This window comes from Balaenoptera physalus, assembly GCF_965194825.1.
Source record: "Balaenoptera physalus genome assembly, chromosome: 5".
NCBI lineage: Eukaryota > Metazoa > Chordata > Mammalia > Artiodactyla > Balaenopteridae > Balaenoptera > Balaenoptera physalus.
This window is the reverse complement of record NC_138884.1, coordinates 125,636,145-125,642,332: the sequence shown is the minus strand read 5'-3', so window position 1 is coordinate 125,642,332 and position 6,188 is coordinate 125,636,145. Positions and strand designations below refer to the sequence as shown.

At 35.5% G+C, this 6,188-nt stretch overlaps 1 protein-coding gene across 9 annotated transcripts in view; it reads left to right on the top strand.

Annotated features, from left to right (window-relative positions):
* The window catches only part of LOC309661250 (bifunctional heparan sulfate N-deacetylase/N-sulfotransferase 4), an 823,039-nt gene that overhangs the window by 258,818 nt on the left and 558,033 nt on the right, over positions 1-6,188 (top strand). The gene's annotated exons all lie outside the window — the stretch shown is intronic.

The following is a 6,188-nucleotide window of genomic DNA, read 5'->3' as shown; positions in this document are numbered from 1 at the left end:
TTTATATAGATTATAAGCGGAGGACTTGGAGATACCATATACAAATACATGAGCTTAGAATGTTTTCTACCATCAGGAAAACCTGCAGGAAAATCCTGCTCTTCCGTTTCCAAGTTGTTTGCCGTGGAAAACGTGAATGAACTTAAGTCATATTGATGTGAGTTTTAAAAATCTAATGTATATGAAGTACTTAGAATAATACCTGTCATATAGTAGATATACAATACACATTAGAAGTCATTATCATTACTAACACAGATGTCATGAAGGTCATCTGCAGAGGTTTTAAATGAAAACTTCTGCAAGAGCCATCCTAAATATTAAATTCTATAGCTACAAGATAAATAGTTACATTTTATGTTGAAGTCAGTCCAATTATCATTTTGCAAAAGCTTATAACAGCAGTCTACAGCTGGCCATATAGTGACTGCTTAATAAAGATGTCTATTGTGTTCTCACCATTGTCTGGAGCTCTTTGAAATGCGCGCGCACACACACACACACACACACACACACACGGTTCTTATCTTGAATTAATTGCCACATAATATGTTGAGATAAAAACACAACAGAATTAGAGAAAATGCATATTTTTTTTTTGCTCCTGCAGATATTAAAGGAGCTCACAGAAGAGACATATACAGTTGATCCTCATTATTAGTGAATTTCTACTACATACAGTTTATTTGTAACACTAAAATTAATGCTCACAGTGCTTTCAGAGACATTGCAGATATATGCAGAGTAGCAAAAGATTTGAGTCACCCTAAGCTCATGTTCCCAGCTGAGAGGTCAAACAAAGCAACACTTTGCCTTCTTGTTTCAACTTTCATACAGAAATAACCAGGGGACAGTGCAGTACAAGAAGCTCTTGCTCTGGGGCCAGTGGGGTGGAGTTTGTAATCCCAGCTCTGGCACTTGAGATGTGCAGATATAGATACACGATTTCTCCTGGGTGTAATACTCCAACATTCAGTAGTCCAGTGTTCACAGCAGCTTTATAGACCACAACTTCCACAAATGAGGAGAATTGACTGTATATCACTGTGAAAACAAAAATGAGTGGTTTAAATATGTATGTGGTGAGAAGACACATCTCTCTTAGGTAAGACTTCACAGTCAAGAAATGACTATACATTTAGAAATACAAGCAAGCATGGGAAGTGAGAGCTGGGGGCAAAGGACAGCGAGAGAAGTTCAGGTTATAGAAAGTCTTAGGTGCCAAATCAAACCATTTCGATCCAATATGCTAGACAATTCAGAGGAGCAAAAGGTTCTGATCAAGGGAATAAAGTGCTGAAAGCAATGTTCGAAGAGTGTTATCTGGAAACAATATAAAAGTTACCTGTCTGATTATTGCAAAAAAAAAGAGAGATTGGAGAATCTTGTTGTGACAAGCCAAACAGATAGAAAAGATGAATCACGGCCATTAACATAGAAAAATTGATAAGTGATCTGATTGGAGGTGAAGCGGTAATAGGAGTCAAAGTAATGCGAAAACTGTGACCCAGAGTAATTGGAAAGAATAGTGATGATCTTGAAGGAATTGTGAAATTAGAGAGCAGAGAAGGATGAGAAGACAGATGTAAAGCATGACATCTGAACAGCTGGTATTTTTCATTTTAAATGAAGGCAAAAGAAATACTATCAGGATGCACCAACACACAGCTGAATTCACCAAGGCATAGATGTGGAAAACAGAAATAACAGTGGCAAACAAACTAAAATGATGCCCAACCCAGCAAAGATGAATTTCTCTTTTTCAGCAATGACTTAGCAGAGGTTGCTAACCCTGCCAAATTATTGCTGGGGAAACTGAAATGTTCAAAAATAATTTTAGACAGGCAAGAAACTTCTGAGTAACATATGGATATAATGGGAAAGAGATTTTTTTTCTCCTGATAAAGTCACAAGATGACTAGCATTGATTCATTGTAATGAGGCATCTGGATGTCAAACCAGCTGTTTCATCTGGCCTCTTTGGGCATGAATCTCATTCTTTCTGGAGAACTACATTACGTGGATCTGATTAGACTGGAGAGGCTCTTCCTTTTTCCTCTAAGAAGAATAACAGTTGCACAGGGCATGCACTGCTCACGTTCATGAGAAATTCCTCCTCTGGTTCTGTTGATTTCCCCCCTGGTCAGTGGATAAGGTTTTCCCTTCAGGCTACCACCACAGACAGGGTATGCAAAGCCCCTACCTTCCATTGGTTTGGAAGAGAGCAGAGGGTATGCTTAGAAATGTCTTTCACTGTTACAGTGTAGGCGGCCTACAAATAAAAACTAGAGGAGCATGCATGCTCAATGGTACTTTATCCCTACAGTCCCGCCCCGTCTCCAAGGCCCTCTGCGGTAGCTGTCTCCATTATACTAAATACTTCTCTTCCACAATATGTTCCAGCACATTGCTTCTGCCTTTCCTCTCCCTTTCTGGCACTTAAAGGTGAAATATTGCTTTTACAAGTCAGACTTTTCGTTACACTAAGATTTGTGTCTTCTTTGAATCGTTGTTTTTGATTTACTGTGGTTGGGGAAAGAATATGTGCTGAAAAAAGCAAGGGGGGAAAACAAGTAAACACAGTAAAAAAAAAAATGTGCTTTTATTGTTGTTGTTCTGTTATAGCAGTCTGCTTCCACCACGATTGAAATGAACATGTTTTTTCACTCTCTTATTTACAAATCCATAAACCATGAATCTTAGAAGAATCACAATGCAAAAAGTCAAAATGACAAACTATAAGAATCTATTATCAAATTACATAATGAATTTCACATATTTTCTTTGTGGGAAATAGCTTATTTGACCTCAAATATATTCAGACTTCAAAAGTTCATAAAAGTATATGTACAAATAGTAAATTAAGTGTGTATGTTTCATATAGACAGGCAAGAATGTAACTCATGGCTACTTTTAACTGTTCAGCTATTGTTTATTGATTATCAATTATGTTCCAGGTTCAGTGAGGTATTCAGGTTTAAATTAGATATACTTCTTGCCTTCTTTATGCTACATTCTGGTGAAGCAGGTGGTTGTAATTGTCTGTTTTACTGATGTATACTTTGCATAAAATAAAATTTGCCTATTTTAAATATATGGTTTAATGAATTTTGGCAGTTGTATATTCATTTAACCACCATCACAATCAAAATATAGAACGTTTACATCAACTTAAATTGCTTCCTGTGCTTTTCAAGTTGAGCTCCACCCCCAGCTTTCTGCTCTAGGAACCACAGCTCTGTTTCAACTATTAATTTTCCTTTTCTAGATTTCATATGCATCAAATTATACAGTATGTACTTTTGATGTTTCACTTATCAATGTTTTTGATGATCATCCATGTTTTGTTCATCAATATTTTACTTTGTAGATTGCTAGGCATGAGAACATAGTATGGATATAACACTATCTTTTAATTTACCAGTGATGGACATTTGACTTCTATTAAATTCTAACTATTGAAAATAGTAATGCAATAAAATGATTCTTGTTTACTAATCTTTCTTTGAAAGCATGTTTCCATACCTTGGCTAATGTAAATAATGCTGTAATGAACTTGGGAGTGCAGATATCTCTGATATACTGATTTTATTTCATATATGTATGTGTATATATATATACATATATACATATATACATATATATATATATATATATATATATATATATATATATATATATATATATACACACACATACACACACACTCAGAAGTAGGTTGATGGATCATATTGTTATTTTTTGAGGAACTTCCATAATGTTTTCCATACTGGCTATACCAATTTATAACCCCACCAACAGTGCCCAAGAGTTCCCTTTTCTTCACATCTTCACCAACAGTTGTTGTCTTTTGTCTTTTTGATGATAGCCATTCTAAAATGTTGAGGTGATATTTCATTGTGGCTTTAGTTTGCATTTCCATGATGATTAGTGATGTTGAGTAAATTTTCATGTACCTATCTCAAGATATTTTTTTATTTTCCTTTTGGAGGAAAATCTCAGCTCTGTGCTTTTTTCCCAGCCATGCAGAGCAGTGTAGGGTGTAAGAGGATGTCTGCACCTTTTCTTTATTGCTAACTTCCAGGGGACTGTGTTCTGTAGGTTGTTCAGTGTTTGGTATGAGGCAAGATAGAAACTGGCTCCATGGAGAGTGTTTTAAAATGCTGGGGATAAGGCCCTCTTCACTTTCTTCTAGCTCTAATAGAAGAAAAATAACCTTAGTTATGTACCTATTCCCAGTCTCACAGAGCCATGCTTGGCTGTTAGGGCATGCTTTCCCCTTTCCTTTGTTCCTACCTCTCACAGGGTAGCAGGCTCTGCAGGTCACTCAGCACTCCATATAAAGTGAGATAGAAACTGGCCCCATGCAGGATGCCCTGAGAGGCCAGGAGCACACTCTAAAATCTCACTTTCCTAAGGGAAATAGTTCTTCTTACCCATTGAAATGTGACTGCTCTCAGTTTGTGCTCCTCCAGAGTTCTACTTCTTAGCTGGATGCTGAATTTCTCTTCAAGTTATGTTGGTACCAGTGTCATCGTTAGATCATTGTGTTTGTGGAAGAAAGAGAGGTAGGGCTTCCTATTCCTCCATCTTGCCGACATGATGCTCCAAAGCCTATTTCAGGATCAAATATTTCAGTCTCATCAGATATTTTTAATTGAGCTGCTTTGACTCTGTTTAGCATATGCTTCCTTCATATTAGCCAAAATGTGGGTAGAGAGAATTTGGGGATTTACTCTATGGCTTTTTTCTACCTGAGATTCCCTACCTACTAATCCAGCAGTTTCCCTGGATTTAGGTTTCCGGTTCCTCGGGCAAGAATAATTGCATATTTTCCACCAGAACCAACACCCCAGATGCCACACTAGAATGTGGTTTGCAAAAGGCTAAAAGCTGTGAAAACAAGAACTCACGACATAAGACTTTGTTCCTCCAAGTATGTATGCTCAATAAGGATTTGCTGTCTGTATTTTACTCTCTAGATCCTCCAGGTAATTCCTTATGTCTAGATTGTATAGTTGTTTTCTGCAGAGGAAACAGTCCTGTAGGAATTTAGTCGTTAGTAGAAATGGAAGCTTGTTTTTGTGTTTTGACTACATGGAGATTTTACTTTCTTTCTCAACCATACTTATCTTTCAGTTCTGATAGAATGTTAGTAGGGACAGTGAACTCTTAGGAAAGAGAGTATATGCTATTTAGTATTGCATTACTAGTATTTAGTACAGTGCCTGAAAAATTGTATTTTTTGTAAAGCCTTTAATGAATGGACATACTTTTTATTCAATAATTTTATTAATAAGTCAGTTTAGTAATATTGCAGCACTAATTTACTGTGACAATTTATTTGAAAGAGATTTTTCTCTCACAAGGTATAATGCATAAAGATGACTTTGGTGACATAGCCAATGTGTGTTCTATGAAACATCAGTTACAAAAGTTCTTCCAAAGGAAAAATACAAAACATTCATGATGAAATGCTACATTATATATTTTTCTCTTGGGGATGTACAGTCTAATTAAAATATTTCATGAAAAATTACTTTATATATTATGGAAATTCATCTCTTTTCACTGTCTATCCCTTTACACTGCTTTAATTTTTATTGTAGTGTTAATCTCCTAGTGATATATTACGTGAGAGTCTCTATGAAATTTGTTTTGTTCTCTATCTCTTTAAAAATGTAAAATTGTACTTGTGGTTACATGAGTCCTTTAATGCGTAAACTACTATAAGGAATTTGTACTTTTTTGATCTGTAGTAGGTATATTTTTGTGGACTTCATTATCAAATGTGCTCTGTAATATAGACAGAGTTTAATTATTAAAATTACTTTCATAAGAGAAACAATACTTAGAGAAATTGTTAATTTCTTTTAAGAAGTGAAGAGAAAATCTTGAGTCTCCTCATTTGTTGCTAATTTAGCAAAGAGCCACCACATATGAATTTAATTAAGAGATGCCCTTGCCCCATTTACCACTCAGTGAGCTACAACAGGTTTGGAAGAGCTACTGCCAGATTTCTGACTTAATGCAATATTTAAATTAATGATATTTATGGATAATATATGAAACTTCTAAATTGAGTTTACATGAGGAAATGTTACCTAGTATGATTTTGTATTCAGAAGAAAATTTGTCACTACAGTCTCTTCTTTGAAGAAATATAGACTGAAATACATACAAAGTAA